General features: G+C 42.7%; 1 protein-coding gene across 3 annotated transcripts in view; it reads right to left on the reverse strand.

The window, feature by feature from the left end:
* The window catches only part of Sox5 (SRY-box transcription factor 5), a 968,743-nt gene that overhangs the window by 748,991 nt on the left and 198,824 nt on the right, over positions 1-20,928 (reverse strand). For all 3 annotated transcript variants that reach the window (XM_031383845.1, XM_031383839.1, XM_031383837.1), the window contains exon 3: positions 16,881-16,955. The gene's annotated coding sequence lies outside the window, so the exon portion shown is untranslated. The remainder of the gene's footprint in view (positions 1-16,880; positions 16,956-20,928) is intronic.

Here is a 20,928-nt window from a genome sequence, read left to right on the forward strand (position 1 = left end):
GGGGGGTTCTATTGTGTCAATGGTATTGTGAAACTGAGGTATCCTGGAAGCTAAAACTTATAATATACATAAAACAAGGGTCCCTCCCAAGTGCTGCATGATGGGGATCTGGTATCCCCTAACCATATGACTGAGACGTTAGAGACAACACAGGGATGGCTATGGTCCATGGGACACTGAAAGAACCTGGAAAATAACCCTACTTTGCTACCAAAAGAGACCCAAGCAATTTGTTTTCCATTCGGATGAGGCCACTTTTCCAGGTCCCTAGACCTATGGGCTCCAACAGAGACCTCCTATACATCCCAAGGAATAAGATCCAATCCCAACCAATGCTCCCTCCCACGAGATTGGCTCCCAGCCAGTGCCAATTACTGCCCTAGTCCCCACGGCCATGGGCACTATATGAGCCATGGACCCTTCTATACTCTCTACCCTTTACAGGGTACACTCTTTGCTTCATCACACACATCCTGGAATTTGTCCGGATTGCTGGTTATGCTGGAACCCTACCCCCTTCAACTATGTAGAGCTAGGGACCACCACCCGGGGTGTGATGAGTCTGAAGTTCCTGTCATGAACTTACACAGCTAGCAATGGTCAGTTTCCATCAGAGGCAACTAACTGTGTTTGCTGCCTGAAAAAAGGACCTTCTAAGCCCTGACATCAGTGCCACTGAAAGACAGATGTCACACTGGCTTTCCTTACATTTCTTTTCTCCTGCTCTCTCTGTACAAGAACAGCCTCCCCCTCACAGGGCCACTACCACCATGTGCAGCTTCACCGCAGGCCTAAAGTCATGGGACCAGCTGGTATATAAGTCATAGTGTATATGACCACACACCGAAACACAAGACACTGTGAGCCAATTCCATCCATCCACAGTCAGTACAGGCAAGTCTTGGGTCATGGGGTTGGAATGTCAAGCCAATAGGCAGTCATTTCAAACTTAACATAGTTAAGTCAAGATGAAAACCCACCAAGCTAACTAACCCATCTCTTAGGATTCTCCTCTAAGTGAGAGGTGCGTATCACATTGTTGAATCATGCCAAGAGTAAGTGGGCTGGCTTCTGGTTAGCAATGAAGATGGATAAAGGCAGTAATTTTAAAATACAAAGAAAATATAGCCAAAATTAATGCTGGCACCTTCTCAGCCTCTTTCCGTGTTCACTGGTCCTGCTCAGGAGCAGTCTCTATGCCCCCAGCCAGCCCAACTGCTGCTGTTGGGTCGCCATTAATCCCACATCCTTTTGCTTAATATGTTCAGCTCTTCCTTAACCCTCCAACCCGTGTGTGTGTGTGTGTGTGTGTGTGTGTGTGTGTGTGTGTGTACACAAATATCTTTGCTCAGTTACTTTCTTAAACCCAGTTCTTTCCTCAAGATCTCTTTACTCTAGAAACTCCCATAATCCCTTTCATTTTAAAACATGGTAAAATGATATGTAACCGGTATTTACCACTTCTCTGTGTGGAGTTCCATCATATCAAGTATCTTCATCTTGTGAAACAATCTCCAGAATTTTTGCATCTTGCAAATCTGAAACCCTGTGCCCTTAAATAAGAAGCTTCTCCTTGTCTCTCCTTGACCCTCACACTCTCACAACCACACCTAGCTCCTGCCGATGGGATCCTAAGGACTCTCGGTGAGTCACATGTCAATCCATGCAGGGTTGCTGCTCCCAGAACAGATCTAAGTCATTTGGCATAATATCCTAAAGGATCGTTCACAATACAATCAAAATCCTTAAGCTTTCCTGTCTTATTGTCTATACTCTAACCCTAGCTCATTAACCACTGTAGACCCAGCCTAGCCCAAGGCTTGCCCCACAGTGGGCATGCAGTAAAATATTTGCTATGCCTAGCAGTGATTATTAATATCTCCTTAGTTACATTTCTACAACACATTTCTACATCCTAACCAGCGTTCAAAAAGGATGCTCCAGTAACTCTTGGCAAAGGGGAAGAAACGGAGGGAAATTCTGAATCCTTCTCCCAGGAAGCAGACACAGATCACTGCCTGTTTCAGAGAAGGGAAGAGTGGAGTGGCCTCAGGTACTGCAATCGAAAGAACGGCTTAATTTCTTTCATTCTACTTAAAGTATCATTTCATTGTTATTAAAAATTGCTAATGTCAACTGAATGAACACTCTTTGGTTCTCAGCAGTCTAAACTGCTGAGGTAAGAAATTATAATGATCAGTTATTAGAGAGAAAGCCTTTGCATGAATACAAGGGGGAGTCTCAGGGCAATGAGGGGGTACTCGCTGCCTAACTATTGGGTAATTAATGCACTAAGAAAATAACATGTACATATTGGAAATGAAGAGTTATGGATTATTTGCACTTATTTTCTTTTAGTGGCAATTAAATTAAACATCTTTGATTTCTCACCTGTTACCATGGTTATTTGCAGTGATCTGGGTCATTAATGTCTTGAATGAAATAGTTATATGTAAAATTACAGCTCTCTCAACTTTGCAGAAGATTCTCTGGCTGGCGAAAGGGGAAGCTGTCAGCTAAAGAGAAGGGAACTCTCTGCCAAATGGGGCTGTTAAGCGTCTAGGGTTTGCAGAGTTCTCCTCCCTAGCTCCTCCCTGTTTTTCTACAGAAGGCTCAGATCTTGGGATTTTTCAGAAGCATGAGATTCCATAAAAGAGAGTTATTTCTACCATAGTATACTCAAACCATGATCTCCTCCTATTGTTAATCATTCTTTATAATAAAGTAAAATTAATGAGTTTCCTCTGTCTCATTAAAAAAGCTCTGGAAAAAGATCATATATTGATTATTTGATGAGAAACCAATCATGACTCTGCTCATTCACCGCACCTGCCACGTTACCTCACTCACTGATGTCCTGGAGTTTGGGGCCTCTGTTCACTGGACCCGGTGGGTTTGTGAGACGATCACTGCCAATGACTTTCTCTGAAAAGTCACAGCTGGTGCTAAGAAGAGTCTTGTAAAACTCACTGCTCTACCCTCCTAGTTCTGTATTGTCTAGTATATTGCTGTATTCAGAGTCACTTCACACACATGTGAATTAGTTCTGTTTAGCCAGTCAGCCAACTCTTGTCTGGACATTGATGTTGTGTCCCTTAGGACTTCATCTACTGATCTATTCTTTTGTTATTATACACCTTCCCCATTAATTATAGACAATTCGGAGTAGTTCCTTAATATTTTCAGACTTAACAGCAGCAAACAAATGGAGACAGTCTTTCTCTAGCTGGTCCCTCTCAGACAGCTGCCCTTTGACCATTTTTGAAATGAGTTTTGTTAACACCAGTGATAAAACATGGTCTCTGAAGAATGGGCCACAGAAGAAGTCTACTGAAGCCTCATTCACAGGTGTGAGATCTTTGAACAAGGATCAAGGGAGAACGTATGGGATGGAGTTCTTCATGAATGTCTAGCTGCTGAAGGAGAAAGGAATGTGGTCAGGGAACAGCAACATTCATGTTTGTATGTATGCACATGTGTGTATAGTGTATGTGTACTCTGCATGCATCTCAACTCAAAAGCATTTAGAAATCTTATTCATACAATACAGGCATAACATTCAAAGCTTAATGTAAAGTTGAAAATATACTGCTCCTTAAATTCTGTGACTGGCCTCAGATTGGCTCACCCAGTAGGTGAATGAGTTGCTCATCATCTGGATTTCTGGTAAGTGCTTCAGAGTTCTTCTCAAGACAGTAGCAGTGTGGTCCTGAGGCTGGCTGAGCAGGGAAATTAGGTGTGAGTGTGAACATAAAACCTCTCTCACACATACATGCTGGCCACCATCTCTGCAAATATGCAGGCAGGCAAAGTGAAGTGAGACATGAAAGTGTATACTTTTAATTTTTTTCCAGGTCATTTGATTCCTGGAAAGATTAAAAGTATACTGTGTAAGCCAGAGATGTGCCACAGGCCATCTTTCCTGACTTAGACTACATATCAAAGGTTTAAAATGGACATTTTAAAAGGAGCATTTTTCTAAACACTTTTAGTTTCTCAGGTAATGGAATGTGTCCATTCTGGAAAACAGTCATTGCCTGTGTCACGTCGTAGGTCTTCAATCCAGGATTTGACCAAGAGGTGACAGACAAGAGACTTTTCTATTTCCAAGGACAAACAACTTATTTCCAGTTCAAAAAAAGATTCATTATAAATACTTCCCTTTGGTAACATAGAACTAACTCCCTTAAATGTGCTGAACATTTTGTAAAAATTCAAAACAGTCTAATAATCCTAAAGACAAAATGTCAGGAGTAAGCATGTCATGTTGCTGTGTGTGTGTGTGTGTGTGTGTGTGTGTGTATGTGTGTGTGTGTACACACATGTACACTTAAAGAAGAAAGTAATGGGCTCAAACCAGGTTTGTCAAATTCTTTGATTAAGACACTTAGAAGGATTAAAATGGGATATTTTAGATACAAGAGTGAGCATTTTATGTAAACAGCATTAACATTGCATTTTCTAAAGAATATAAACAAGATTTAAAAACTTCAGAAAGCAAGAAAAATAGAGGATCAGCTGTCTAATAGAACATTATCCTGTAGGCATCAATAATCCAGCAGAATTAGTGAGAGAAACTACCTAGATCAAAGCTCAGGGAAGCAGGAGCAGAAGACACTAGGGAAGGCAGGGGAGGGTGTGTGATGGGAGCTAGGCTGCCAACACATCTGGCTGCAGAGATGTGAACAAACGCCATGAGGTGTTTTCCTCTGGCTGAGCATCCTGCCACACAATAACCAAAGTGACCCTGTTCCCTCTCTCCCTCCTAGATTCCAAAGCACCTTCCTCTCCCTTTGTTCTTCCTCCTCTTCTCCCTCCTCCTCCTCCTCTCCTTCCTCTTCCTTCTCCTTTCCCTTCCCCTCCTCCTCCTCTCCCTCCTCTTCTTCCTCCTCTTCCTCCTCCTCCTCCCTCTCCTTCTTCTGAGCTCTCTTCCTCTCTTGGTGGCCATTAACCACACTGACAGTTTGACAGGCTGAAATAAGGAAATAAAACACTTAAACATTGTTTCCTGATGTATGCATTCATCTCTTCTGCCAAACACAGATATTAAAGAGATATGTTACCCTCCTGTCAGCTCGGCTCGCTAGCAGTCCAGGCACGGGTCCAAAACTCAGTGTACCTCTCCTCCTATTAGGAGAGTGTGTAAGAGCTTCCTGTCCCCACAAACCGCCCCTCATCATTTGCTGTTTAATAATCTTGAGCTGTGAATTAGATTATGGCACAAAAGCTGGTTGTGTTCCAATGTTGTTGTTGTTGTTGTTTAACAGCAGATGTCAATTTTATTTCTTTAAGTTTCAAATTATTGAGCCATGGCTAATCAATACCCCCCACTGTCTAAATACTACACGCCCTAAGCCAATGGAGACGTGTTTATTTCTCAAAGGTTTCTAAAATGTATGTGTGCACATGTGCACGTAGTCATACCCATGCACATACAAATACAGAAACACATGGAGGCCAGAAGAGGGCATCACATCTTCTAAAGCAGTGGTTACAGGTGTTTGTGAGGATTACGACATGGGTTCTGTGATACAGATGTCACTGTTCTGCAAGACCAGCAAGCACTCCTAACCCAGTGTTAACTCTCCAGCCCCAGTTATAGCTTTTAAAAACAAGGCACACTATAATCTAAACAGTGACTCTCTGGATTGATCCAGTAGCAGGACAAAAAGGCCAGGTCCCTTCAACCTATGTCAGACCATAAGGAGCGGATACTTCCACCATGCTTTCCTGTGCGCGGCAAGTACTGTCAGGGTCTATAGGTCAGACTATAGCAAGTCATCATTTACTGTTTCAGAGTTCCGGATTACATCTTGAGAGATGAGTAGATGACAGGAAATATGGAGGGCCTGGGATGACTTCCCTAGGTTCTCTGCCTTTCTCTATCCCCACTAACATGAAGGAGAAAGCTCGAGGTGAACGGTGTAAGGATATATACCCTAAACAGCGGAAGCTGCCCAGCAGGTGTGCCCCAGCTGTGAGTCTTCACTGCTTTTACATGCTGCTCACTACCAGCCACGCAACAAGGCCCATTTTCTATGGAAGATGTGAAAGAGAATCCATGTGCACCCTGATTCCTCCTGAGCTCACAGCCTAGAAGACCCTTCACAGGCCTGAGCCACGTAGAGAGCAAAGGAATGGTTTCCTAGTGGAGAGTCTTATGGCTTGACCCTAGAATGTTCCCACCTAGCGCCCAGCTTCTGAGGTTTATTATTCCCCAGCTCATGGTCTCTTTGGGAGACTGGACAGGCAACCTGGCTTGCAGATACAGACACTAGGCGTGGGACTCTGACAGCCTCTCCCCCCTCACTCCTTGCTTCTGGTCCACTGTAGTGGATTGCCATGAACTGCCCTGTCCAGTCTTGCCCTTCCTACCATTGGAGTCTGAAACTGTGAGCCTAACAAACCCTTTCTTCTTCAGTGTCTTTCAGTCCCTTCCTGCCTCTGTCAGGAATTTTGACTAGAGCAACATGAAGTCGTATTTAAAATAGAAAGGATGCCATGACTGCAGGAAGAATCTAAGCACAGCTCCTGAGAGGAGACTCTAAGGAGAGGCTGTCTGCATTGGGTTACCCTGTGGGTCAGTCCATGGGGGGGGAGGGTGTCTTAAGGAAGGTAAGTGATGTGGGAAGACATCTCCTAGGTTGGTACATCAGTGTGGAAGCAAAGTGAGCCCAGGCAAGTGAGCACACACATGGCTCTCTCCCTGCTGCCGTAAATGGGATATGCCCTAGCTGGCTTACATTTCTGACTCTTCCAGAAGGATGAACTGTGTAACCTGGAATTGAAAGCTGGCATAAACCTTTTTAATCCTGAAGATGTTTCTGTCAGGGTATTTCATCCCGCCAACAGATGTGAAACTACCACAGTCATGAGCATGCACTCAAGACTGTCCCCAAGTGTGTCATACAGCGGGAGCCTAGTAAATCCTCCTCGGGAGGATGAGCGAAGTACCCTGTGATAAGAAGCAGTGATGGACTCGCTCTCCAAAGGATGCATTTGAGAATTCTTTACTCATGTAACCATCTGTATTCTTGAGCTCATCAACAAGACAGATGAGACACCCATGTAAAGATGATGAACACCTCAACGATACAAAAAACAGTCACAAACAAATGACAATCTGCTTAGAACTGAGTGTTCTTTCCCATTCATAAGGGGCCTGTTTCATAGACTGACAGACAATAGTGTTGATCAGATTAATTAAAGCAAGCAGGATGTACAGAAAAAAGTCTCTATGCTGTTTTGGTCGCCTTTTTTTCCCTAAAGTGTTCCCCAAATAATGCTTCCTTAGTTGTCAAAAAGCCACCACCACAAAATGATAAATATGTGGTTACAGACTCACAACGGAAACCTCAGAACTTGAGAGCATGTAGCAGGAGGATCCCCATTAGCCAGAGACCAACTGAGGCTGCGCAGCAAGTTCATGGCAGTCTGTATAAAATAGTAAGAAACTATCTCAATGTATTAAGTAAGAAGTGAATAAACATGAGAATAAATATTAAGTAATTCCATTTGAAGGCTACCTTGGACATTGGAAGTTAGATCCCTTTACAATAAACACATAAGCAGTTTGTTTAATCAAGTGTTAGCTACAATTAATTTTTGTTTGGCATTTACCTATAAATATTATTCACAGGAATAAATGCTAGGAACACTTTACAGTTGCCTTTCATGGTAGGGTGGAATTTTTGTCTCTCTTTTACAGAGGTGGAAACTGAGGCACGGTAGTAATATCTTGGGTGTGGAAGCACCTAAGCTCACTAAGGGTTAAAACCTGAAAGCAGTTCCATTCTGACTCACCAGAGGATATTTACTAGGGGTCAAAACTCTCACATCTTTCACAGAGAATTTCTTCTTGCCAGTGGACTTTAAACACAGCTCTTCCATGTCAATATAGCATGTGACATGCCATCTCGGTGAACTTGACTTGTAAGGGTACTGATGACGATATAGCTTTATTAGACAAGATCATATACGGCCATCACCAGGAGAGTATACAATGGACTGTGAGCACACCCCTCTCTCATCTTTTTCCTCTCCTGTTAGACCTCTTTGTTCTTCCCTCCATGTCATCGGTACATACATTTATCAACTCTACTTCTAGGGCCCATATGTGAGAGAAAATATGTGCCCCTGCCTTTCTAGATGGTCTTGACTCAGTAGACTATGTCCAGTTACGCTCACTTTCATGCAAATGACCTGCCTTCATTCTTCACGCTGAACAAATTCATTATGAGTCCATGCTGCATTTTCATCCATCTCTTTGCGGTTGGACACCTAGGTTAGTTGCACAACCTAACCGTTGTGAAAAGTACTGCAGTAAACATCGATATACAGAGATCTCCACGATCACACAGCACTGTGTCGCATTTAAAGGCTATTGAATAGTCTCTGTGGCCTATCCTGATTGCAGGAAGGGAGAGTTGTGTGAGGGCTGGGGTGGAGATCTGTTCCTCCTGCGCTGGGAAGCTCAGCAGAGGGGTTTTCACCATTTTGCTGATGTCAGCCTTGCTTTGGTCTTATTGGCTGTTCTCTCACAACTCGGCACAGAAGAGGTGGAGCTCTTCGTGATGTACCTTAGCCACACAATTCGGGTGCTGTATGCAGGACTCCATTTCTAAGCATGCACTGTCTCCATTACAGCCCAGTGTATTCTGATTGCTCTCCCGGTTTTACGGAATCAGGAGAAACTCCCGCATTTACATGTTCTTGCTTTTACTAAACTAGTTCAACATGTATTTTATCAAGAGATGGAAAAGAGCAAAGATCTCTTGTCTTCAGACCAGAAGGCCAAGACAACACCATGCATCTCCTGGCCCAGAGGTGGGAAGAGCTTAGAGTCACCTAGAAACAAATGCTCACCTCTTCTGACAACATTTAAATCTTTTCTCAGTCCCAGGCTCACAACTAGAATTTCCACTGATAGTATAACACTAGACTTTCGTCTAATAATATAGAAAAGAACGTGATGAGGTAAAGATGGAACAGGTTAGTGGAACTGCATGGATGAGGTAAAGATGGAACAGGTTAGTGGAACTGCATGGAAACAAGAAGAGAGGGAGAAAAGCAGAAAAGGAGAGGAAGGAAAGGGGGAAAGGATGGGAAACAGGAAGGAAGTGTAAAACTAAAAATAATAATAATAAAAAAAAACCCCAGGACTTTAGTTTCATCTTATCCATGCCCTTTTGTAAAGCTAGAGTTGTACTATAGGGCAAAATCCCCTCTTTCAGGACTCAGTGATCTTTTATTGCAGTGTAACTAACTTCCTCTTCAAATAGGTTAATTACAGTGGCAATTAGGCTAGCTTCACACAGGATGTCACTATTCCCTAACATAAATAGCTCGAAAACACATGTTTCAGGCATAGAAAAATATCTGTAAAGACCAAGTGCCAGAATGCAATGGACTTCTGGCCTCTAAGGTGCTGTTGGGCCAACTGTGGGGTTGAGTTTCTCTGCTGCCAATCTTGCTTGCTGACTGAAGGCCCCTTCTACGTTTTGTTTGCATAGACATCCTCTTTGTGAATGAGGAGGGGGTGTGCTTAAATTACCACAACTCACAAAGCAAGAGAAACTGTGGGACCGAGTAGCCGAGCAGAAGTGAATGGAGTAAGTACCGTCCTATTACCAAGGCAAACAGACAGCTAGAACTGAAGAGGTGAACTCTATTATTAGTTTACACAAGTGCTCTCATCCCAGGGCCTCCTGGGTGTTTCCTCTATGCTGTTTTACTCATTTTGGAAGTGAGTGCCTGCTGTAGTTCTGACCAAGTACTTCCCAGCACCAAGAGGTTGTTAAAATTACTTTTCTAAAATCGGGATGTGGGGAGCTCTAGGCAGAAAGGTCCAATCTTGGTGTTAAATGCAGCATAACAGTGCCTTCCAAATTAGCCCGAGACACTAATTATTGCTTGCTTGCTTGCTTGCTTCTCAAACCAAAGTGATAGATGCCTCTTCAAGAGAACAGAGTAATGACTCAGATATTCAATGCATACTCACAGAAGCCATGCCATCCTTCCTGATGGTGGCCACAAGGATGGCAAGAACAGAGAGCATATGACACTAGACATGCGTGGCTCGGGAACTGAGTTGTCTCCTTATGGCCACAGTGAAAGCAAGGTCAGAGGTCATATCCTTATGGCTCTCTCCTTTTCAGTCATAGATTGGTCTACTGGTGTTGATTGGACATCTCAAGAAGTGTTAGCCACTTGTCCAATGTAGTTTGAGTGTATAGTGCCAATTCCGTGCCCCTCTGCCTTCCTTTTGGTGTGAAATAGTCAGGGCTCACAAGTCAGCCCATGAGTGAATCAGTCTTCAAGTCCCACTACCTGGGCTTGAATACAACTTTGTCTTCTCATAGCAGTTGAGCTGTGACAAATTATATTACTCACTTTTCCTCTGCTTCTATTCTTTCTGTTGAAAATAAAACAGGCATACTTCTGTCACCTGCTTCTCGGAGTGCTTAGTAAGTTGAAAACTGAGCTACATACAAAAACCATCACTGAGTTTATGCACTGGGGAAAGGTCAAGGAGAGCTGCCTCAAGTGTCCTGCTGTGAATAATGATGACCAACATATGTGTGCACATACAGGCATGTGTATAGTATGCACACATTTAAGTTGTGTGTTTTTCCTTATTAGAAAACAGAATGTTTTTTCTAATAAATGATAAGTTATACTCATCGAGTAATAGGCTTACGTGGTAGTTAAAATTCTACAGAAAAAGTGAAACTTGAAACCCTCTGTAGCCTAGAATCTTCCTACAGTTTAACTGACATAAGATCCTCTCTGGGATGTTAACCCATGCCTACCTGAGTGTGGAACAGCTGAGGGAGTCTTGGGTGGATTCAATCCTACTCCAGGTGCACAGAGTCAATCCTGAAGACCAACAGGTGGACAGCAAATGGAGAGCCCCCTTCCAGAAGCTGAATGATGCGACAGGAAACTTCTCAGATGATTTTTTGGCCACGGAGCAGTGGCTGGATAGCTTCTATTCAACCTTTCAGCCCCATTTCCTCCACAGAGTTTGGTAGTGGGTGGGTGGTTGAATCAACGAAGTCAGTAGGCAAATCAGTTGTTTTGACTACACTGCCTGCAAATACGGGGTTTCACGCATGTGCATACTCTCTGCCGTGGATGCACCTGAAGACTGCTGTAGAATTGATAAGGAGCTTCCCCTACAGTGCCTTTAAGGGAACAGCCAAATAAACGATGCCCATGATTGCAGGTCACACACGCCACGGATTCGGGCCTTAGCATCTTTCCATTCAGGGATGTCCTGCTGAGATTTTAGCTAGGATACCTGTAGGTTTTTGAATTACTGATTTTGTATTTCTGGCCACTACAACAACCAATTTGGACACACTTTGTGGGTAACCAGATCAATAGTGTAGACATTAATTCTTAACGGGTCATGGGGGGAGGGAAGCGACTAGAACAACTGCCTGTAAAGTAGAATAGAAAAGTCACTCGGAGACCCATAGACAGTGAATGTAACTGGCTCCTTCACAGCCCGCTGCTTTTTGCACAGATTGGGACAGAGGGCAATTCAAATCAGCTCTGATGGAGACCCAGCAGCAGGTGAGCAAGAGGCAGCTAGGAGCATGGCTAGGGTTTGCCCTCTAATTCAGCATCTTAGAGGAAGGCCATGTCGATCAACCACATGGATCTTAAATGACCAACCAGAAAATAGGGGAGAGCTCAGTGGTAAAGGGGCTTGCCTAGATTGAGTGACCGACCTCCTGATTGCAATCTCAGTACTGGGATTAAAAGGAAACAAAACAGCCAACTCTAGAATGGTGGTAGAAGTTCTCTCGTATTCTCTAGGAGCTCAGAAAGATCGCAGTCAGTTGAGATACCACAACAAATAAAAGGCAAGTGCTGGCATTCAGACATTACCCAAGCAGTAAGATGTCATGAGTCCCCCATAAAATCAGGAAAGCAGAGAATCCGCATCCCTCAGTCTCATTCACCAAAGTTCAAATTATGGCATCTACTGTATACTAAATAAAAACATACCATTATAGACTGGTATCAAACTGTTTGCAGTTACAAGACTGTTATTTCTTTTGTTCATATTTAATGTTATTTAAAGGATGCAAACCCGCCTTGAGAAGGACCTCATGGAACCCTGATAGTTGTACTCCAGGTTTTCTTCGGTTTGCTTTACCCTCTCCTCCATTTTCTTTCCCATTCATCTGTTCACATTACCGGGCACAAGCAATAACAGTTCAGTTTAACTTCTAGCATGTAGGCCTCTGGTTCCCTCCTACCCTCTCCCTCCTCCTTTGGTGTCACCTGTGGAGTCTGGCCAGGTGCCATTGCCAGAGAGAAGGCTCCAGGCCCTGGTCGTTTGTCGTTTGAATGCCTCTGTGTATATCCAAGGCAAACCTCAGTGGCCATTTACAATATTGAGTTGAAAAGATCAGGCTAGAAGAGTCAGCACTCCTAGCCAAGTAGCTACATGGGACAACATATACAGCCAAGGGCAGGATTTACAGCAATAACGTTTATGTATTGTGTTACTCCTAGGATGATCCAATTTATAAAGTGCCTGTGGTGTATACACAAGGCACGATTGTAAATCATTGCATTAAACAGTGTCAACTACCAACACACACGTTTCCCTAAATTCTGCACACTGAGATTGATGAAGTTTTTTTTTTTTTTTAAGAATGCATGCTTTTAAAAAAAAAAGAAAAACAAGACAAAAAGGAAAACATTTCAGATTCATGTTGGGCAAACAGCACCCCCATATATAGGAGCAGGCATCTGCTGTATGATTTACACACCTTTGAAACATCTCTGGTAAATATTAACCTTCTCAGCCAGAGAGAAATGTCCACAACATAAGCTGGGGATGTGGCAAGAACTCGAGTCTGACACCAACTTTTATTCTTTCATCCTCAGTGGAGAACAGATCTAAAAAAGAGCGGACGGGGAACACCTCTTTTTGGCATCTGTTAGTCCATGTCTATCTACAGGTCCTTGAAAACCCGAGAAGTGAGGCATTATTGATCTCTCAGAAAATTATTTCACTATGCTTGACTCACAATGAAGACCCAAACCCCAATCTGTGACTTAAACCTATCAAGACTTGTGAATGAAGGACTAGGAAAAGAGCTTGCTGAGCAAACAGGAGGACCCAGCTAAAGCCACATGTAGGAGTGTGCACAATAACTCCAGGGAGACAGGAAAAGCACTACAAGCTTGTGGGTTAGCTAGCCTGGTATATGCGGCAGGAAACAATAAAGCGACCCTGTCTAAAATACGATGAAATGTTGCCCTCTGACCTCCGTGTCATGTACATAACTGTACACACTCACACAAATGCACATGCACACACATATCTTGAAGTGAAACTTTAATGCATGCACACATTTTCTCTGAAATGCTAGTCCACAACTTACTCAGAATGCAAATCTTTTGAAACCTAAACTCTCAGGTCATGGATTAAAGTAATTCTGTTTCCATATATGTTCCTTAGAATCCCTCGCAGGGGACAAGCTGTGAGACCGCCCAGGCAGCTGAACTGACGTCGTTTAGGAAAGCATGAAGCAGTCTGCGTCCCTCTTCCATTTAGACAGGGCAAAGGGCATGTGCTTTCTTCCTCCTCCACCCACAGCCTTCAAACATCCCTTGACTGGTTGAGACAAGATGATGAAAAGCTTTAACATTTTCTATAGGTTAAAATAACCTTCTGTCTTTACCAAAGCTCATTTCTGCACACGCGATGGATGACTGACACTTCCACAGAGAAAAGCAACTCCCAGTCTTCTCTAAAGTTAAAATTAAAGTGGAAAAGCAGGGAAAGGCAAACAAGCAACCGTGCTGAGTTCTGAATGGATGAACTACCCACCCCTTCCAGACCCAGGGAACGGCGCTGTGAGGAAGGAAGGCAGGGAGGCGGTGGAGAGTCAAGCCATGTGACTGAGAGGTACAGACTTCCAGACTGAACTGAGGACCTGCAGCACGACTCGGTATTTCAGGGCGGTTGTTTCTCTTTTTAAGGCGCTCAATGATCTGAAAAGTCAATACCGCATGTTTTTTTGTACGGAGGCTCCGAAAGCTAGTCTTCTCTCCTAATTGGTGGGGTTTGGTGGCATTGATAACCAATTTGGGACTTTCCTCATAACCAAGTCTATCAAAGTTAACGTTGTGAGTTTAGTCATAAATAGAAGATTCTGGACGGTTCTGGCTAAAGATCTCCAGTCGTGAGGAAGGGAGCCCAGCTCAGGGGATTTCTGTCCAGGAAGAGAATGGAATGGTGGCCCAGTAAGACTATCCTCTTCAAGCAAGTTGATTCCTCAGTGAATCACGAAAATCACAAGCCAAGTCCTCATGAATCCACTCAGAGATAATTGGGAAAGTAAACACCATCCCAGAACTTAGAGGTCAGGGGCTTATCTAGACTACTTTGCATGTGAGCTGGAGGAATTCTCCTCTCTCCCAAGGGCTGAGAGTATAGTCATGTGCCACGTTCAGCTCTTCCAGGGTCACCAGGAATCCAGACCCAAGTCCCTTGGGTTCTTACTTGGCAGGCACTTTACTGAAGTAGCCATCCTCCTGTCTCTCAGAGTGATTTTTCAGGGAGTGAGCCCTCATATTTACCACCCAGCATCCATGAAACCTTTTTATCTAAACCCTTCTGATGAAAGGCAGTCCGGATGCCTTGTCTACAGACAAGGTGAAATTGATGTGATGCTGTGCATCAAGAGATATGTCTTTCATGCCTTGGTGGATGAAACACTTTAGCCACCATCTTGGTATCAAAAGATACCTACAACTGTCCATATGCGTTATGTACAGTAGCTAAGAGATAGATAGGAATGGAATCCAGTTATAATAGTTCCAGGATTTAGCTTTGTACCGTACCTTTCATTTTGTACCGTACCATTCACTAATAAGTACCGTAAGTGCGAATGTGCCGCACTGTAACCATCTCCCAAATGTTTGTGCCACTGACTCCAGTTTAGTGTTGCCTGGCAACACTTAGCTGCCCTATTGGCCCACCCCTAACCCATCCACATTGCCTAAACCACACACTATACACTGCTTCTGAAATCACTCTTCAGTCCTTTTCCCTACCATAGTATACACAATGTAGGAGGATTTTTCACATATCAGAAAAAGAGAGGTAAGAAGTCAGGGAGAGAGAAAAACATTACTTAAAAGAAAGATTCCAATATAAAACCATTTCCTGTGTTTCATGAGGAATGACACAGACTGATAATTTATTTGGACACATACAAAAAATACACTTTTGCTAAACCAATATATGTAGTGTAGATTAGCAAGAATAATATGCGGGCATTGCGATTTCAATTCTGACTGGACTTGGCTGACATCATTACGATATGCCGAAAAGTAACGGCCAGGGTTTAAAGCATTGCCTCCTTTCCTTTGAACAGGGCCTATAAATGCCAAGAGGAAATATTTTAGATTAAGTGAATAGATTAATAAACATCCTTGGGATGTCTATCGTTAAGGCTGATTTATTTCTTATGGCAGCAGTAACTCAAAGAAATGCCACAGTATTCCAAAAATATTGCATGTTGTTGTCTCCACCAAGCAACGTAATGACACCATGTGAGAATGACGCTATCCACAGTCTTCCACAGTACTAATTATTCACAACAGTCAACAGATACTAAACCACTTGAGTTTACGTGGGCATCAGCACGGGAACCAGTCATATTGGTAACACTGACAAATAGCCTTTCATTGGCAAATTTATAGTGTAGCTATAATTTCTTGAGGGGACTGAGAGTTTCATTCAAAAAATTGCCACAACATTTATCTATGCAAGGATGATGGATATGGCCTGTGAAATTAAATGCTTTTAAAAATTAAAATCATAACGCCAAGGAAAAGATGTGTTCCTTCCTGCACTGCTCACACATTTAAGTAATAACTGCTCTCAGTGCTTGCAAGGCTTGACCCAGACAGTGTGCTAATACTTATTAATTATACCCAAGCATGCTGGTGTTAAAGCTGTACTATGAACTACTACACATTCCCAATGTAAATTACTCATTTTATCTTCTGATTCTGATTTTAAGCTATGCAATTCTAATGTATGAGTAAAACAAAATGATTCTTAATTGCTTTCTTGTGCTTAGTTCTTAACCCTATATTGTATACTGTTAGGCTGATTGTAAGCATAGACTACAGCAAACTATTATAGTTTTATAATAATGCCAAAGTAAACATATACTTTCACTGAAAACTATCAAAATATAAGTGGAAAACATTTCCTGGGATAATCAATAAGAAGAAGGATTGTCAATGGATGAAGAGTAAATGGCAGTGATAGGGGCCATCTTATCCCTGCTTTCCTTTACAAATAGTTATAAGGACTCTTCAAGCACAGTGGTGTGTGTGCGCGTGTGTGTATGTGTATGTGTGTGTGTGTGTATGTGTATGTGTATGTGTATGTGTGTGCGTGTGTGTGTATGTGTGTGTATGTGTATGTGTGTGCGCGTGTGTGTGTGTATGTGTATGTGTGTGTGTGTGTATGTGTATGTGTGTGCGTGTGTGTATGTATGTGTGTGTGTGTATGTGTATGTGTGTGCGCGTGTGTGAGTGTGTGTATGTGTATGTGTGTGTGTGTGTGTGTGTGTGTGTGTGTATGAAGGTAGAGATTTTTTTCACAAGTTAGTAAAATTTGATCCTTAGTTGGATCATTTAACAAAATTATGTAAACAGCGATTGATCAATAACTCGCCTTTCTTTAACATTAACTACATCAGTCCAAAGCCCATTGTTCCAAATGGTGGCAAAGAACTCGAGCAGAACATTTCATACATGGAGAAGAGTTTTTCTGCTTAACCCCAGCACGGCAGCAAGAACCACGCTGGCGGCCTGCTACATACCCTTACCAGCTTGCTAACTCCTCGTGGGCAGGAACATCCTCACCATCATCATCTTTGGGTCAACAGCATCCAGTACAGCACCTGGAACACACACACAGCCCATGAATGTGCTTGAATGCACTCTGTGCTGACTGGCTTCTACTGGAAGGTACTCATCAATGACGTAACCTTCTTCCCTGTAAAGTGCCTTATTAAAACAGCCCACGTCCTCACAACTGGATGAAACTTTGCTGTGAACATTTAATTCTCAACTATAATGGTTTCCAAATCTTCATTCTACTTTTATGAATGTAGCCTTTTGTGTTTAATATTTTTTTTTTATTCTTTAAGAATTGCAAGCAAGTATACAGTATTTGGATCATATTGCCCCAACATACACACATCTACTCCTGCTACCATCTCCTCACTGCCCCACACTATTATCTATTGAGTCCAAAATTATTACTACCTAAATATGCATAGATATGAAGCCACCTACTACACCACAGTGTTAACGTCTGTTCTAGATCACATGTGGAACTAACCAAATCCCAAACTGCTCAGAACAACTCCGAGACCTTTTCTTGGTTGGATCATTTTAGGTAAGGATCTGATCATGCTCTGATCATGCTACAGCTAGATCATTTGAGGTGGGAAGACCTGCCCATAACCTGGGCTGTGCCTTCAGGGGGTAACCTATATGAAGAACATGAAGAAGGAAGCGTTTGCTCTTTGCCTGCTTGCCCTCACTCTTGGTGGCAAATTCATTCTCTCACTGGCACTAGAGCTTACTGTATCTGGATTCTGGCATATACTGAAGACCAGTTAAGATAGTCAGCCTCATGGATTGAGCAACTATTGGGGTTTTTTGGCTTTCCATAAGAAGAAAACCTTCGTTGGAATCACAGATAGCAGCCTGTAATCGAGAGAAGCCTGACAAATGCAATGGTTGACATACCAGGAGACAAATGCAATGGTTGACACACCAGGAGACAAATGCAATGGTTGACATACCAGGAGACACTCCTGAAGAAAACTGACTTTCTTTCCCTCAGTACTCATCAAATTTTAATAACTCCTAAATTAGATGAGGGGCCTCATGAACCCCTCTTTCAACCAGGAAGAATATCAACTAGCTGGGTCTTTTGCATATCTTGTACAGGCAAATAAAACTGCTTCAAGTTCATGCACGCAGCAGCCCTGTTGGATCTAGATGGCACTGCATCATAGCAGTCTTCCTTGACCTCTGGCATCTACTATCTTACCATACTGTCTCCCTTAAAGGCATTCTATGAGCCTTGAGTGTAGCCACTCTATCAGAGCACCTTCACAGACATTTTCTCTCTGCACTTGGACAAGTTGTAGATCTCTCCTTTAACCATCAATCACAGCAAACGAATGTTCTCAATGTGTGCTGGGAGCTGGTCTAATCTGACCCACGGCCCAGATGGGCAATCATCTTTTGGTTTTTGGGGACATAGTATAGGTAAGCATTTGGAACTATGCCCTTTAGAGTTGGTCTCATTTTAGTCAAATTACTTTGTCTTGACAAATACAACTATTTTCAAAATATGTGGCCTTTCTAACACTCTTGTCAAAGGAAGATGCGGAGATCTTGGCATCCACAGCAATGCCTAAGGCAGGGTTTTTGTCATTTGAGGAATCTCCCTCAAACAAATGGCATTCTCCCTCACTGTTAGAAGGTGATGTCCTGCAACCCTGAACATTATACGTGTATATTTGGTTACAAGCTCCTCTGTCCTGCATATAATTGACCAATGCAATTTGTGATAGGGACTTTGGTCCATGTAAGTTCTGCAACCATTAAAGGCTAAAAACTAAAGCCACTGGTTAACACCACCATCCAGAAAGAACTGGAGACTAAAGAGCAACCCTGTGGACAGTATCTAATTGATTCTTAGTTCACACTCTGGATACCAAAGACTGGTGTGAACTTCTCTTTGTTGATAATGCCCTGTGCAGATATCACACGTTGCTGTCGGTAGTCCATCTGTAAAGGAAGCCCTGTGCTTACTGTTTCCCCAGGCTGCCTAGATCTTCTCTTGGCTGCTTCTATTCTGCATCCTTCCTCTGTAGTCAGTTGTGCGTCAATAGGGTTTGTCCTGAAAATTTGAGCAATTTGTTAAAACCCAGAGTGGTTGCAGAAACCCCCACACTCACAACTGGTGTTAGAAGTGGGTTCATCTGGCCTCCTCTCTCTTTAGCCTCACTTTAACAGAGACTACCTGGGCAGCTGGTCACATCAGCCCATGCCACTGCTGTAGATCCACAGGGTCCAAAATAGCTCTGAAAGATAATTTCTTTTACTACTCAAGTGATCTTAAAGATCTCACAGTTTAAATCCTTAGCCTGGATGATGTTTACATAGAGATTACAAGGTATTGTTTATCTTGCCCTATGCAAACAGTAACCATCCCAAATATTCCCAGTAATAAATTCAGAACAAAAAAAATGTTTACACACTTGTTGGTGTTTGGTAATATGAATGGTTAGTGATATTTCAGAAGATATGTTAGACTGACCAAGGTCAGATATTAAAAGTAACTTCATTCAAAGAAATCAAATGGTTTTATAATAAAATGTTCCTGAAACTCTTTGCTTTTCCTAAGTACTTGGATCATTTCACGTAACTTGCTGCTCATCTATTTGGGATTTTTCTTATTAAATTACTAGTAACATTTTAATAGGTAGACTTACAAGTTGGTTCTCAAGATCTCCCCACCTCATAAGTCTACACTGCCTGTTTTCCATAAGAATGTGAGCAGGATTTGTCTGTGTGAGCGGCTGGTTGGGTGGCACAGTTGCCTTTCATGCAGGTTGTACGCTGAAGCTTAGGCTGGTCTTGTGTCTTAGACCTTAGAGCTCAAAGGTTGAGAGTTGGAGCATGAGAAGAATTGTTTGCAACACTGCTGTGTTCAGGACGAAAGGGGCGGAGCTGGGGGTAGAGGGCAGGTTCTAGAGGCGGCAATACATGATCTAACTAGCAAGAAATGTGGCCTCAGACTTATGTCCAGAAAGAATGAAAGCTTGCAACAAGAAGAGTTGGAAATGTAGTATTTACACCATCTACAAATAAAAATACAGCCGGGCCATCCTGAACTACAAGCCTTGTGATATTCCAAATAGCAAGGACTACAGCCAGCTGGGCCCTGTGATGCAAAAGAGTGAGACAGTGTCTAGGTATCATTTTATCTAGGTGACCATTTTTTTTATAGAAAAAAACATAGGAAAATGCAAATCTTAAGAGACTTCTGTCCAGTTTTTCAAGTAGAAAACAAGAAGCTCCTGGTGGCCATATTGGACTAGTCCTGCAGACCCTTTGCTGTACCGTTGACTCTCGGATCTCCTTCAAATGAAAAACATAACCAAGTACCACCAGCCCATATTTATTACTTGTACAATCCAACAATTCCCAAGTTCAACTCTTCTCCTAGTCTGTATTGAAACATCAAATCTACATGTAATCAGTTACTTCAGGCCGTTCTTAGGCTTTTTAGAGGGTTGTAAGTAGGTAGCAGTTAGCTCTTCTGAAATAAACACACAAAGCACAGAGTTCCTAAGGTAGTTGGAATGAGGTTGGGATCGCTCGGGAGGGCTCCACGGTGATTTCAGCAGGATGTGTACTGTAGGAGCTCATCTAGTACCCAGCACCACTACCACATCCTCTTCATAAAACACAGAGTACTCCTATTCAGACAAGACCTACATGGCTTCAACTCAGAGCCATTTGCTCTCTGAGGCAGTACCTATTGAAGGATAGGCAATATGCCAAATTCTATCTATTCCAAGTGGCAAGGAGATGGAACATCCACAAGGGTCTATTTGTTGCTGAATAGTACTTTTTAAAAATTCACTTCCCAACAACTAAAAGAGGAAAATTATACCAGGTGGGTGTAGTGGTGTAGAGCTTAAAGGTGTGCAGAAGCAGAGGCAGGCAGACTCTAAGTTTGAGGCCAGCCTTGTCTACAAAGTGAGTTCCAGAGCAGCCAGGGTTATACAGAGAAACCCCATCTCAAAAACAATAAACAAACAAGCAAATATATATATATATATA

This window comes from Mastomys coucha, unplaced genomic scaffold (genome assembly GCF_008632895.1).
Source record: "Mastomys coucha isolate ucsf_1 unplaced genomic scaffold, UCSF_Mcou_1 pScaffold20, whole genome shotgun sequence".
In the NCBI taxonomy this organism is placed as follows: domain Eukaryota; kingdom Metazoa; phylum Chordata; class Mammalia; order Rodentia; family Muridae; genus Mastomys; species Mastomys coucha.